Source organism: Oenanthe melanoleuca, chromosome 6 (genome assembly GCF_029582105.1).
Source record: "Oenanthe melanoleuca isolate GR-GAL-2019-014 chromosome 6, OMel1.0, whole genome shotgun sequence".
Classification (NCBI taxonomy): Eukaryota; Metazoa; Chordata; class Aves; order Passeriformes; family Muscicapidae; genus Oenanthe; species Oenanthe melanoleuca.
In genome coordinates this window covers 25611739-25626829 of record NC_079340.1, presented here as the reverse complement: position 1 = coordinate 25626829, position 15091 = coordinate 25611739, and the positions used below count along the sequence as shown (strand labels likewise).

Sequence of the window (15091 nt, the reverse complement as noted above, 5' to 3'; positions counted from 1 at the left end):
CAAGGCTAAACCAAAAATACTATACATATTGCTCACAAGACCCACCGTGGTACAAGAACTGTACTAATTAGTATATAAGAGGGAAGAAAAAAAATCACAATTCTTAAACATAATACTGCCTTCAGTACTACATTTGAGTTAATACCTTACATCTTATATTTGAAAATATAACATATTCTAATTCTTACAATAACTCCCTGGTCACCAACACAAATATTCTCTCTTCCTTCAATGCCCAATCAGCCAATAAATATCTGCTATAATTTTAAGTGCCTGCCTCTTCAAACAAACCCGTACAGGCTTATTCTTTCAACACAAAAGAATCTCAGTTCAATCTACAGTAATATCTAATATGCTCCAGTAACACAAACACTTTGCCTTGAGATCTCTCTTTTGACCAGCTCTGAACTGCAGGTCTCTTCTTTTCATGTGGAGCAGAACGTTCTCACCAGCTTCACATGCTTTGAAGAACCAAGCACAAAGATTTTTAAAATACATCTACCAAAAATTTAGCTGAAAGCCTGAATAAAAAAGCTGAATAAATAATAAATTATGCTTCAAGATAAGCAAAATTATGAAGGAATTTCTTTTGGGAGTAGGACACAATATATCTATACCATATCTTGTATTTTCCCCCTCAATGACTACAATGCAGCCTAATCAGTGAACAGAGATCTGAAACCTATAAAGACCCATTTACATTTTTACAAAATCATAGTGCATAATGGAAAATAGTTTTCTTTCACATTTTAATTCAAAGCACATGCCCAAGAACTTCATGATTCTGAGTAACGAGGAAATGTATCTTTGTGGAAGAAAACTAAACAATCGATAGCAAATATAATTTCATGTCTCCATATTAATCCACCTTTTAGCTTTGATATGCAGTATGCATTGCTGAAGAAAGGTCCCTTGTTTCCCAGCCACCTTTGTTTACTCTTAAAGCTTCCACAGGAGCCGTGTCACTGTCCTGCACAAGTTCATAAAGCTTGTAATCAAAATTAATTAAATAATATTTTGCCTACTTAAGCCATCAGCAAGTACTATAAACATTTTTTAGCAAAGCCCAAGTAACCATTTTTAACTGTGGTCATGCTGTGTATGCTTACCTTCAAATAGAAAAATATACAGGGAGAAAACAAAGCTGCACACTTTGCTCTGTGTATATATATTCATTCATATATTTTTAAAGGATAAAGAACATCTATTTAAAGATGATTAGAAGAACAATGCACTTTACTTCAGCTGCAAATCCAGCTGTTCAGTAACAACATTTGAAAGAGAACCTGCCTCAAGAGGTGCCTTCCAGTCCTCCACCTGATTCATTACATTACTGCTGCAGCATCACCAAGCGTGCTACAAACACTGTAGTACTAAAAAAAAAAAAAAAAAAAAAAAAAAAAAAGAGGAAAAGAAAGAAAGAAAGAACGAACCTCTACCCCCCAAAAGAAGCCCAAGACTGCCTCCAATTCCTGTGCTCTGGACAACTCTGTTGCAATGGACCATGGCTGAATGCTAGCCGCAGCAAGCAAAAACAGTTTTTAACATAGAAATTTTTTTGCACTGTTTTCTAAAGTAGCACAAGCCAGCACTTTACTGTACTTTTTTTACTGTATTCTTAAGATTTCGACATAGCTTTTATACTATCCATTAATCTGACTTCTCCTTAAGATTACTAACCTCACCAGATTATATTTAAAACTACTTCTCAGCAATGTATAATCTACAGGCTTGTAAAACACCAGTAATAGGAAATGTAATGACTCCCAATTCAAAAAACACAGATGACTAAAGGGTGGGAGCTCAAAAGGCTTGACAACATGTTTTCATTATGAAACAGTAACACAAAGAATCAAGAACACAGTTTCTGAATCCGGTAATACAGAAAAGAGCCGTGTAGCAGTGCCAGAACAGCCACTGCTCCTCATCCAGTCCCTGAAGTGTGAAATGCTCAAAGGGCTGCTGCTCTCTTGAGCTTTCAGTTTAATCAAATTTAGGATCCACCAAGAGATTTGTTTCATTCCTTACGTGCACAGCAGCTGGAGGAGGTTAAAAAAGAGACTCAGAAAGGAAAGACTGCTGGAGATTAGTGCTGCTGAAAGCAGCTCGGCAGTGCAAGTGCTCCAAATAATCTGCACCCATTTCACTGTGTTTGACAGCAATAACTTTAATTGTACCTAGACAGAAATTAAATGTTCAACTTCAGGTAAGTTGCTCTACATGAACACTACTGCAGATCATTTAAGCTGATGGGGTTACTCACACACATCAAGTCAAACACATATGTAAACTTTTGGTGGGTGTGAGTATAATTACATGTACTACAGAGGAAGTTAAATATGTTTCTAAAGGTTATGCATATTTTTCAAGCCCTTTCGGTTTAAGGACAAGAGTCACCATCAATTCTAAACTACAGACAAACAAGCACTCATTGTATCTCAAAAGGAGAGCTTCTTTTAGAGATATTTTTAGCAAAAGGAAATTCAGTGAAATTAGCTAGTTCTGCCAACCACTTCCATTTTCCAATGCTGTTCAAACTGACTTCCTGTCAATATTAATTGACATAAAAACATTTAACTATTATGTCCTGGAGAACTTGGAAAATTTAATAACTCTTGCTTGGCACAGTATGTCAGGGGAAAAAAAAAAGCTTTTAGAGAACTTAGGGAAAATAATCTCTTCCCTGTTCCAAATATTATTTTTTTAAAAGTAAAATATTTGTAAATAGCTCTAAATAACCATCTTCAGAATTTTGATTCACTCCTCCTGACATCTGGTGAACATAAACCAGATGTACTTAGTTTTTTCTGTCATCGGTAACTGATGAAATTTCAGAAACAGGAGCAACTTCAGCCTAAACTGTATCACCTGCCTTACTGTCGGGAAAAGAGGAACATATTTACCTTGTATATTTTAATGTTTTGGTTTTTTTAAAAATATGTACAAGTAATCGAAAAGACATTTCAGTTTTTCTGAGCAATACAACCCAAAACATTTGTGCAATAAATGCTTTATTAAAAGCGTAGTAATGTAGGAACATTTTGCAGTTCTAGGAATAAAACGACACTAATCACTGCAATTTGGCAATATAAATACCGATGTCTCCTGGTCACTATGTAACACAATATGAGGCTTGAGATAAAGGATTTCAGCCAACTGCTATTCAAGTAAAGCTGTAAAAGCCTTAACTGTCTCCTACCCACTACTGCAAAGCAGTGGGACCCCCCAGAACAGGCTTTCCCCGCATGAATTACTCTCAGCAGTCTCTCACTTCTCAGAGGATGTGTTCAAGTGTCTTGTGACTTGCAATTATATGAAAGTTTCCTGTGAGTTCACAGAGATGGCTTGAAAAAGAAATTGTTAAATGAAATAAAAGTCTCCCACAGCTGAAACATTTCCCTCTCAAGTGTCCAGGCAAACCAGTCTTCTCTGCCAAAGGAAAATCAAGGCACGTCATCTTACAAAATGGTCACTTTACAGCTCCACCTAAACCCTTACTGGCTCTCCTTCTGTGTTTCAGTAGCCAAACCAGGCACTTTAAACCATAAACATTTCTGATATTCAAAGCACGTAATATCTAAGGCATCATTTTCACTAAAGTGTAACACATTACACTCAACTGTAACAGAATTTTACTTCTGTAATGTAGCAAGAGACATACAGGCCTGCATTTGAAAATAAATTTTTTACTACATGTAAAACTTTTTATCACAATAGGAATTATTTTTCTCTGCATTCTGTGTTTGTACTAAACTTAACCCACACCACAGCTAGGGCTTTTCAACCTAAATAACAGCAGAGGATCATTCCGAATATTAAACAAGTCGAAGAAATAAGGAATCAGCTCATACTTGACACTCTGGAGTAAGCAGACAATTATTCTACTACATAATAATGAATAAAATGTTCTGAGACTGCAATTCTGATCTAAGTGTTTTTGACTAGTCAGCCGTAAGTGATTCTTAACAACAAGGCAGAGTTCAAATGCTATCTGGTAATTGCAGCAACACCTCTTCACAAACAAACATACACTAAAAAAATTCTACCTTGTTAGAAGTATTTACCTTTTAATTAGAGCAGCATGGGACACCTCAAAAACATTTCATATTCCAGTACACCACAAAGATGAACACATCAATAAGCAATGGATGAAATTTAAAGCTTAGCCCAAGTGGCTACAACGAGTTTCCATTCTCAATACCACATATGCAAAAAGAAAAAAAAAAAAAAAAAAGAAAAAAAGCCAACCCAAAAAAATCCCAACCACCACAGTCACCACTTTCATTTGGAAACCCAAACAACTTAAGCCAAGGAGTCACTTGCAAACAAAGCACATTCTCTCTTACAATTTGCTAGCTTCAAACATCTGACCTACAGAGTTTTCATGTGCATAAGTGCATTTCAGCTTCTGCCACTGCAGCCACCACGGGCCAGATGGGAGCAAACTGCTGAATCAGCCACCGGTGGTTGCACAGCTCCTCTGAACACAAAACCTCATTCAGAGGTATGGAGACAGCAAGGGAACAACCAGCCATCACTCCACCAGAGATCAAAAACCACCTCATCTATCTCAAAAGCAGTGCTGCTGAAATATGCCAACTAGACAGCTTCTCTTCTTTGGGAAGAAACCTACTATTGCAGAGTACAGGGTGCTCAATGGCAGCAGGGCAATACTCTTATGGTTCATCGTGCCAGCTACCCTGGTTGGCTTGTTCAATAGAGAAGGCTGACCATCAAATTCATCTCAGTCCTGAGAGTGGATGGCCAGCAGATGGTAGTTGACAGACTAACAATTTAGCCTGATTTAAACACCCCAGGATGTGGCACAGCTTCACCCCAATCCCCTCTCACACTGAGGGAGCGGCTTGTTCACTGCAGGCACAGCCGGAGCCTGTGGAGCTGGGTAAGGAGGAGGCCTGGGCTCTGACAGCCCTCCAAGCCCTTCAGAACATCTTCATCTGCCACAGGACTGCAGCCAAGACCATCCTGACTGTTTGCTGCTTCCATGGCTGCCAAACAGCCGAGCATAACCCAGCCTCACATTTGAGCAAAACCTGTGGGTCAAGGGAACTACTGAACAAACATCAGTCCAAGGGGGCAACAACTCCATTTAGACCATCTCTGAGGGCTTCCTTACACTTCATCTGTGGTGTCTTAAATCTGCAAGCACATCTGCAACTACAGGCACCTAAATACAAATCTATGTGCAATTATATATGGAGCTACTATATATAAGCAAATGAGTTTCTAAAGATTTTGAAGGTTGTGTGCTTGCAGAACCAGGCAGATCTCCCAGGACATCCCATCCCAGCTTCTGACACAACCATGCCCTTCCAGGTCAAATGGTTAGGCACATGGACATTACTGCTGGGTTTGAAGCTTTGGAATCCATCTCTTCACTGGTCACCCGTTTTGCTGCTCTCTGGAAGTATTTCCCTGCACTAAGTGCCAGGTCATGTACCAAAGTCCAGAGCAGTCAGGACAAAAAGGCTCCACACTTGCAGACAGAAAGTCACCTATGTAGACAGAAAGTCACCTACGCCTTAAGTTCCTAGGAGGCAGAAATAATCTTTTGTACCCTGCCTTTGAACTCACCTAGCAAGTACAAAAATATATATACTGTGATTCATTCTGTGCACTCCAACATTATTTTTACGAAGCACTCTCTCTTCTTCTCCTTTGCAGGAACAAAAACCCACTAATTTTTTAGCCAAGCTATAAAACACCATTACACATTTTTGCATAAATATACTCCAAGAGCAAAGAATTCTGCTAACTCCATGCAGCAGCTTATTTTAATATGTAAAAGGTACTTTTACATGTATGGCCCCCCAGCATGTACCTTTTGAGCTGCATGTCTCCATTTCCATGGTAACTCGCTGTATCAGCAGGCTGTGTAATCCTGCATAATACATGAAATTTGAAAATCCTAACTTTCTAGATGAAACAAATTTCCAGGATTTAGTGCAGGGTCCAATATCTCTTAAAAGGGTCATTCTAAATGGATATATTAGTCTAGTTTCAGATCTTGTTTATGTGACCATAGAACTTCCGTATCTACAGTGGCATACAACCTTGCACAAGAGCAAGTACTCCCAACACTCTCCTCTGAATAAAGACCACCCACTTGTAGCAAAAATTTAATTTCCAATATAAAACAACCTTTCACTATTACCACTACACAGCACCCAGACACAACTATTCAGATCCCTCAACAGCTCCTATAAACAAAGGAAGCAACCTGCCACACAGTGTTTTGTTACAAACTTGACAGAAAATGGCACTGGTCCCACCAAAGGTGATGATACAAACTATAAACCAGCATCAAATATTTTTCGTTCATTCATCATTTCCTCTGAGCAATAAAAACAATTTATCAAAACAAAACCAACTAAAAAGGAGACTAAACTTGAATAATCAGCAAGTAAGAAAGTAAACACACAAAGCAACAGCACAGTAACATATTATCTAGAAATTTTCTGTATTATCAACAAATTAAGTCATGTTGATCCTACAGAAATAGGGACAAAGCACACACAAAACCCCATCACAGCTAAACAAAAAATTGCCCAATCACTATCTAGGGTAGCATCCCACCCTGGCCCCTAACAGCAACACAGAATTATCTACCAAAAATCTTTTTTTATTGTAGTATTCTCTGTTTATTTATCTCTGAATTTGACACAGTAAGTTTGTTCACCTTCTTCAACGTGCTTTTCTGTAATAATTAAGACTATTTCACAAAGTTCAGTGCTGGATGATTCTCAGTCCCTGAAGTTTTCTGACCATAATTAGTGAGTGTAAGTCTCAAGATCCTTTTGCAGAGGAATATTATGCTAAAAAAAAAAAAAAAAAAAAAAAAAAAAAGACACCTATCTAAAAAACAACTTAAAATGTGTTTTGTTTTTAGCTAAAATTATTTGCAGTTCTTGATCTTCAGTTAAGATGACAAAAGCCTGGACACATTTGTTTTATTGAACACCTAGTTTAAATATAACTAATGTATCGAAAAGGAAATCTGTAGTAACATTTACTTTTCAACTAACATTGTGAGTTTGGAAGACATAGAAGTGTCTGTCAAAGTTCAAAAAAGTATTTTATCCAAAAGTTTCCAATTACACATCTCCTCACCTTTAAAATCATTAACATATTTTTGATCTGATTAATTCTTAGAAAATAACTAGCTCCTTGAACAGATCAGCATTCTTCCCAGAGAAAAGATAACAACCACAATCAGCAGCAAATTTGCTCTAAGTGTACATTTCTGCTTCATTACAACTAAATTAAATAAATTTTTTGAAAACCGCCCAATGATCAGCTAGAGTTGTTTCCTTATGATTGTCTATTTTTCCAAAAGTTTACATTATATATTTAAACATTACAGGAAATCAAAACAAATGTAGACTATTCTGAATGAAAAGTCAAAAAATTCTACACATCTTCCCCCATTACTGCTTCAGCCATGTTCTTTCGAGCGAATTCTTTTTGTGTTTGCTTTTGTAATCTGACTCTTTCATATAAATGCATCTTACTTGGTGAAAGCAAACTGATTCAGGCCATGTTAATGTTTATATATATATATATATATTATAACACAAGGACAAAGAAATTGCTGTGCTTCAGTTAACCAGATATAAGTTAAAATACTCTCATCTCTTTTCTCCACAATCATTTGCCTAAACATGATGTGACCAACTACTTCTGCCATCCAAATACTCAGATGCAAGAACTAGAAACTGTCAAAGACAAATGGTATTTTTCTGTATTATGTGTGCCCAGTCCAGCTGGAGTCTCATTTTTAACTGCTACATTTCTGAGGTTAATTGCATTCTGCCCACTCAGTTTCAAGTGGATTTTGCATTATTCCCTCCCTGTCCTCACCCTCTTATGCTGCATTACTGCACGTGGTTAAGCAGATTACCACATTCCAATGGGCACCACATTCCAATGGATTCCATATTCCTGCACCACTGCTTAGAACAACACTGAAGAAGCCAAAGCAACTCAGAAATACCTTGGGGAACTTCCCAAATTAACGGCACCATGGAAATGTAGACTCATTATACACCCTGAGGAGGTGATGAAGAACAAAATCACTCCCAAGCTTCTTTCAAAGTTTTCAACTGCTTTCTGAGCATAACAGAATTAAACACAGTGACATAAAGCAGTGAAGTATTATTGAAACAAATAGATGCATTCCATAGGTGATTCAGGTAGCCCTGCATACATCCAGTGCTCGTGGCAAAGGCTTCTTCAATCATGTTGATCTGTATAAGACTTCACTCCTTCAAGCTGATATTTATCAGCATCTGCCTCAGGGTTTTTTGGATTGTTTTGGGGCTAGAGAGAGAGGCCTTGAAGGAACATAAGAATAGAGGGAAAAGGCAAGATAATTTACTTGGCTCAGCTGGCAAAATCACAATGATTTGATCAAGTTGAAGGTAATCTTAACACCGATTTCATAACTATAGCATTTTTAGTTTAGATTAGGGGCTTCAAATCTATTATAATGTCTGGTGCCACCGTGAATTCCACCACATATTCACTCCTGGCCACTCAAAGTCTAATAAGGAAACAACCAGGAGTTCCTGTGGCACCAAAGCTCTGAGTATTTTGTACAGCCTGAGCCTGCTTCACCTCCTTAACAACAACAGCTTCTGATACAAGGCATTTTCACAGAGCAAGTCAAACCCAGAGGGGCCAAACATCCTTTCCTTTCAGCTGAGACATCCTCCTGCTGTCATCCCCTGGGTCACAGCAGCCATACAGAGGAAAAAGCTCCTGCCTGGAGCCCAGGCAAGCTGAAAAACAGGCAGGAGCTGGAGCAAGAACAAGGACGGGAGGCTGGCAGGCAGAAGTGATGGGCAAGAAGCAGCTGGCAAGAAATTCTACATAAGAGAGTATCACAGACATAAAAATACTGAGAAAGTAGTCAACAGGCAGCACTCCTGCTCCTACACACTGTATGGAAAAGGGATCTTGGAGATGGCAAAAGTATGTAGTGATTGGAGAGGTATTACTCTAACAATTATGGTCACCTACAGCACTGGAACCCATCTCATTCACACCTACCTACTTCTGATTGCTTTATACTGAAAAAATAATTTTCATAACTTCTTAAGAGTATTTTTATTTAACTTTTTACATGTTTTCTTCCCCACTCAACATTGAATGCATTAGCATTACAAAAAAAAACCAAAAATGACAGCATTTGAATTCATTGCAAGTTCATCCACATTCTTACAGATTCCCAAGATGATCCCAGAGACTTCTTTCCCAGGATAGTAGATAAAAGTGAAACACATAAGGATGAGAAAAAAAAGCTCTGTTCACCTTCCTGTGAAGAACCTTGAAATGTTGTCCAGACTTATCATGAACACTCCTCAGCCTCACCCCCACTGCCACAGAGCCTGATGTACAAAACACCCTCAGCCCCAGCACTGAATAATATTCTGCTCATAACTTTGAGCTTGATTAAAAGATTATTTCACATATACTAACAATTCTGGAAAACACATGATAAACTGGGTCCCTTCACAAGAACAAGATGTTTTCCTTACAAAAAAAAAAAAAAAAAAAAAAAAAAAAAAAAATTAAAAATAAAACCACTATGATCCCTTCCAAGCAGATTCTTCAAAATCTGTTCAGATGAGGCATCCTTCTCTTTTCTTATGAAAAAAAAAAAGAAAAAAAAAAACCACAAAAGGTCTTCAATTACATTTTCCTAGAAACAGTGAAAAACATGATTTCTGCTTGTCAAAAATCAGCTCAGTGATAGATTCAGCACACTTGAAAGGCCTGTGTACTGCAAAGGTAGAAAAAGCAGCAGTGCTTCTTCAGAAATCTGAAAAAACTGATGAATAAGCAGACTGGCTTAGAGCTACACTAAAGTCCATATCATTATTCTAAAAAAATTAAAATCAAAATTGTACTATATGCCCATTTATACTGAGTAACGTTTTTGCACCTTACTGCCCTTTGTTTCAGACAGAAAACAGATGTCATAAATGTCTACATAATTCAGCAAGAAATTGTCTGTTTGTGGACATTTTTAAATGCAACCTTTACAGCAGCTCAGGTACAACAGTGTCTCACCAGGCCTGCTGGTCTCAGATATTTGTGCCTTGCAGAATCTCTTCCCATTGAATACATGGACCAGAGGATTGCACTAAACTTTGCAAGCTGAGAACAGGTGATTTCCTGCACTGGGGTTGCCCACATCTGTTCCTCTCTGACCTGCACAGATGTGAGGATGCTCTGAGCTCCTTGCAGAGTGACCCTGACCCGACATCCAGCAAACAGCTCAACAAAGTGATGGAGCCTTAATTTTTGCATGAATGCACAGGGCAGGACAGGGGTATTTCAACCACCTAAGGTGACATTCACATGAGTTGTACAGATTGAACCAATTGAGATTAAAAGACAGTGAGTCCTTTTCAAACCAAGTGTAATCCAAAAAGTATCAGACATATGCAGAAAGCACTCAGAAAAAATACACAGCCTCACTAATTGACTTGAAGGACTGAACAAATTTTAGTATGACAATATGCTCCAGAACAATATGTTCAAAATGAGGGGACTATATATATATATTTATATGAACCATATGAGAATACTAGGAAAATATCTGAGGACGTGAGAACAGAGGTCCTAAACAGAAAGAATAAGAAGAAACTGAAATACTGTAAACACTGTAACTGAAACTCTAAAAACAAATAATTAAAAATTAGTTTAACAAGTTGATTAATTTTAACTAATACTTGCTACCTCCTTGTTCCTTTTTTACACAACCATTCTCGAAACAGTGAGGAAAGAACAAAAAAAAAAAAAAAAAAAAAAAAAAAAAAAAAAAAAAAAAAAAACTGGAATGACACTTCCAAGGAAAACATAAAGGATGAGAAAAAGAGAGCAAACACCAGTAAGGGCAAAAGAGAGATGAAAATCATCAGCACGTACCTGAAGTGAGACAGGAGTACTGGGTACAGGCTGCAAGGAACTCTGACAATGTACAGCAATAACCAAAGAGCAGTAGCAGACAGACAGGACATCAGACCTGGCTAAGGAGGATGTGTGGAGCAGGACCTGAACTGTTGTGACCCCTGCAACAGGGCATGGCCAGTGCCAGCCTCCCAGCAAGGCACAACCTGCCAGAGCTACTCCTCCATCCCATCACAAGCCTTGCTCCATCCCTCCCTTTGCTGCAAGGCAAGAAAAAGCCTAGCTACATCCAGTCTTTTATTCCTATATGGGGATAAAGGATCAGCATATGTCTGAATAAAACCTCCTCTCCACCAGCCCCCAGCTCCTGTGATTCTTGGACATAAGGTTGTGCAAACAGGGGCAGCTTCTCTCCCCCACAATCCCTCCTTCCTCCCCTTCTTACATTCTCTGACAATAATTCTTCACACAGGAGGTGGAGAAGTTACAATCTGAAGAGCTGAATATCACTGCGTGTACTGCACAAATTCCTACCAAAACAAAAGCTTCTGTAATTCTTACAGAGTAGCATAACTAGTCTGACAACTGTCAGTACTGGCTTAGTATTAAAGCACACTTAAATGCTATAAACATGAATTACCAATTTTTAAAAAACGAATATACACATAAAATCACTTTATATTAGATCAGCATCCTATGGGGATCAAATTCAGACATGATGTAAATAAGGAAATTTTAATTTTCAATTATTGTTGCTTTCCAAAGCCAAATTTGATCTGTGCTTGTGAGGACTAACAGTTGAAAACATGAGTGAGAGAAAGAGGTTTTAACCACAGCCTCTGTTTTTGACACACTGTGTGCTGTCCTCTAACCCCTAAATTCCTCATGTCAGATCTGTGCAGATGATACCATTTCACTGCTCATTTTTCTCACAACTAACTTTTAGCTTATTTTACAGAGCAAATAACACTACCACTAAATCCAGAGCAGATGATCCCTGCCAACACTCAGACTCATCACTGTGGGCTGCATTACAGCATGATTTTACAGGGTACCATCTCGTTCCTACGTCTAGCATTTATCAATAAATTATTATTTTGATTCAGGAGCTCTTCATCTCTCTCCAGAATAATGTGGTATCTTCAAGGGATGCTTCCATGAGTCCACTTCTTCTCATACTTATAAACACACCACAACTGTATGAATCTGCTAGAAAATTGTCTATGCCTTCCATCCTTTAGCCATGCTACCATTATGTCTAGATTGCACTACAAAGCACTACCTAAGAAAAAATTCAGTGTCAAAGTATTTATTGCCCAAATAGCCCTTCCACCTGTCCCTTAGAAAAGGGAAGCAAATCATTGCTCTGCAAGGCAGTTCTGGCCTTTGGACTGTTTCCAAGCCATGCTGCCCTGCATGCTCCAACATATTAGTCATGGTTGCATATACAATAAATGAAGTTTCTAATAGAGATACAAAAGACTGAACATTAAACAAAAAAGGGAGATAACACGGCAAATCCAAATTAGGCTGAAAAAATACCATCTGTTTCAGTTAAAATTTCTTCCTTGTCTGTGTTATCATCAGGAGCTCCCAATTTGTTATTTATTATTTCTAGATTCTGTTTCAAATGTTAGGAGGTTTGCATAAAAGCCACATTACTTAATTCAAGCACCACTAGCTGTCAATAAAGTTGGGAGTGATCCACAAGTGAGTTTGGTAAACTTCAAAGTGTAAAGTAATTCTCCTCCCCACCTTTTTATGTATATATGTGTATGTGTGTCTACATATATATATATACACACACCTGTGCATATATCATTATAATGGAATAATAACCACATCAGCATATCAGAGCACCTCATACTGACAAGTGACCCTTAAAGAGAAAGGAAAGTCTTGACCTAAAAGAACCACTTCCTTGCACTGGGTAATTACTCTGCTGCATGATCACTTGTTTAAGCTTTCATTTGTCACTGCAGTTCAAGCTGGATATTGTATTTACATTTGGTTGGAAGCACCAGGCAGTGGTAAAAGCCGCATGTTAATAATGACACTAATAATCAAAAACAAACAGTAGCCTTGGATGAGAAGTGCCCATGATCACAGGAGGTCAGAAAAGGGGCCACACAACCAACCTCCCACATCTGACTGACAAGAGAACTTACAGTGCTCAGTAACTGGTAATTAAGAGTTTTGGCAGCAAGGAAAATGAGAATCCAAATGAATCCTAAATGCTGTGATTCTAGACTAACCATCTCTATAATGCATCAACAAAAACTTTATTTTGGAGTAGCTACCTGAAAAGTGGTCAAAAACTGGTGAAAATATTATTTTCAGCATAATTAATTCTATTCTATTAATCAGGTTCTGCCCATTTACTTTCGGTAACTGAAGAGCAGCACATTTGTAATGGATGAATATACAGACACACCTGAAGTACTTATGGAAGATCCACCAAAGTGGAACCCCACCAAAGAAAACTTGCTAACCTGTTCCTTAGTTCCAAGTTATAAACCAGGCTACACAACACTGAATTTACATAAAAATCATAACTAAGATATCCAAAGCTGTTGCCCACCTCACCCTCCACTACTTGAGAAATTTGCTTGAACAGGAAAGAAAACTTACTTTTAGAAGGGATTTAAAGAGTCTCAGCAGTAATTTTACAACTTGAAATTCAGTCCATGAGCTTTTACAGCCACATACAACCTGAGCAGAACTTTTTGCTCTTTTTGCTCACAAGACATACAAGTCACTGCTCTATCACTGGAAAAGTTCAAATCATTATTAATTTCTATTTAGAAACAGCAATTTAAAAGAGCAACTCACATACAAACTTTCTATGCTTTCTCCCCCTACTTTTATTAGAAAACTTTATACCTCTAGACTTGCAAACAGAGTAATTCAATGATGGAAGCATACCAGTTACTTGAAAAAGTTCAGGCATGCACACATACCTAAGTGTGTGCATTAAGATGAATGGAGGCAGGATACCTCACATTACCTCAGGATAAGGGAATACAGACAAGCAGTAGCAGTGAGTAGCTTTCATGCTCTGTACACCCTTTTGCCTTGCATTAACTTGTTTCTGTGTCACAAAATAAGACATTTACAGCCAAGATTAAAAAATTTATTCTGGGCCATTTCTTTTTGTTGGAAGGTATTTCAACTATTAATTATGCAGCTTCAAAGATGAAGAAGGAACAAAAATCACATAAAAGTACAAAGCAATGAGAAAATCAATAGAAGCATCTCTCAAGCATACTTTTAGATTACCATGGTATACAACTGATCAGCTTCTGAAAGACAGACAGAAAGCTGGCCCAAGGAATCAACAGCCTGCAAACTGTGAAAGTCTCCCTGCTAACATAAAGCAGGTTTAAGTGAAAAAAAAACAAAACAAACCAGTTTCAGTAGACACTGAACATCACAGGACTGAAATCTCTGACAAACACAGATTTCTCATTCCAAGACTTTACAGGTTGGGAACACCACAAAGATTTGCCTACAGAGACTAAGGGTGTATGTCCATAGTTTATATACACCACAAGCTTTGAAGTTAAGAGCACCTTTCTTTTAGTATTATTAATACAGAGGATCATTAAGAAATAAGAGGTCACATGCAGACTACAACATTTCAGGATCCTTTTAAGCTACAAGACTACTTGTTTCCACACTGTATGTTCAAAAATGCAACATGCTACTCTCCATGGTCCCCACAGCCAACAAAGATCTCACTGCAGCCATGGTTCTGTGCCCATTGCCTTGCTCCACTTTCCACTTGGCTGGGAGGAGTAAGGAGTTTGGGGTTGGGATCCACCTCTGTTCCTCGACATGGTGAGCTTGGGGTCTCCTAGGACTGGTTTCAGCTCTCACTGGCTCACAGGAGGGAAGGCAGAGCTATCCCACTGCCACCGCTGCTGGTAAAAATCTCCCCTGTAATTTGTGGCTTAACTTCTCTAATGCAAAAGGGATAGCGCACATCACATATGAAAGCAAGAAAGTTTACTCAAGACTATAAAAGGCTACAAGGTCTTTTTGATACTAAAACAGTAAATTCAGAAGTATGATTTTGTCAGGGCTTCTGAAGCAGAACACTTCACCAAAGGCAAACGCACATCTTGAGATGTGAGCAGCTGCTCCAGAAGAG

The 15091-nt window shown here is 38.2% G+C and overlaps 1 protein-coding gene across 4 annotated transcripts in view; it reads right to left on the bottom strand.

The window, feature by feature from the left end:
- SHOC2 (SHOC2 leucine rich repeat scaffold protein) overlaps nucleotides 1–15091 on the bottom strand; it is a 65637-nt gene that overhangs the window by 41896 nt on the left and 8650 nt on the right. The window lies entirely within an intron of this gene.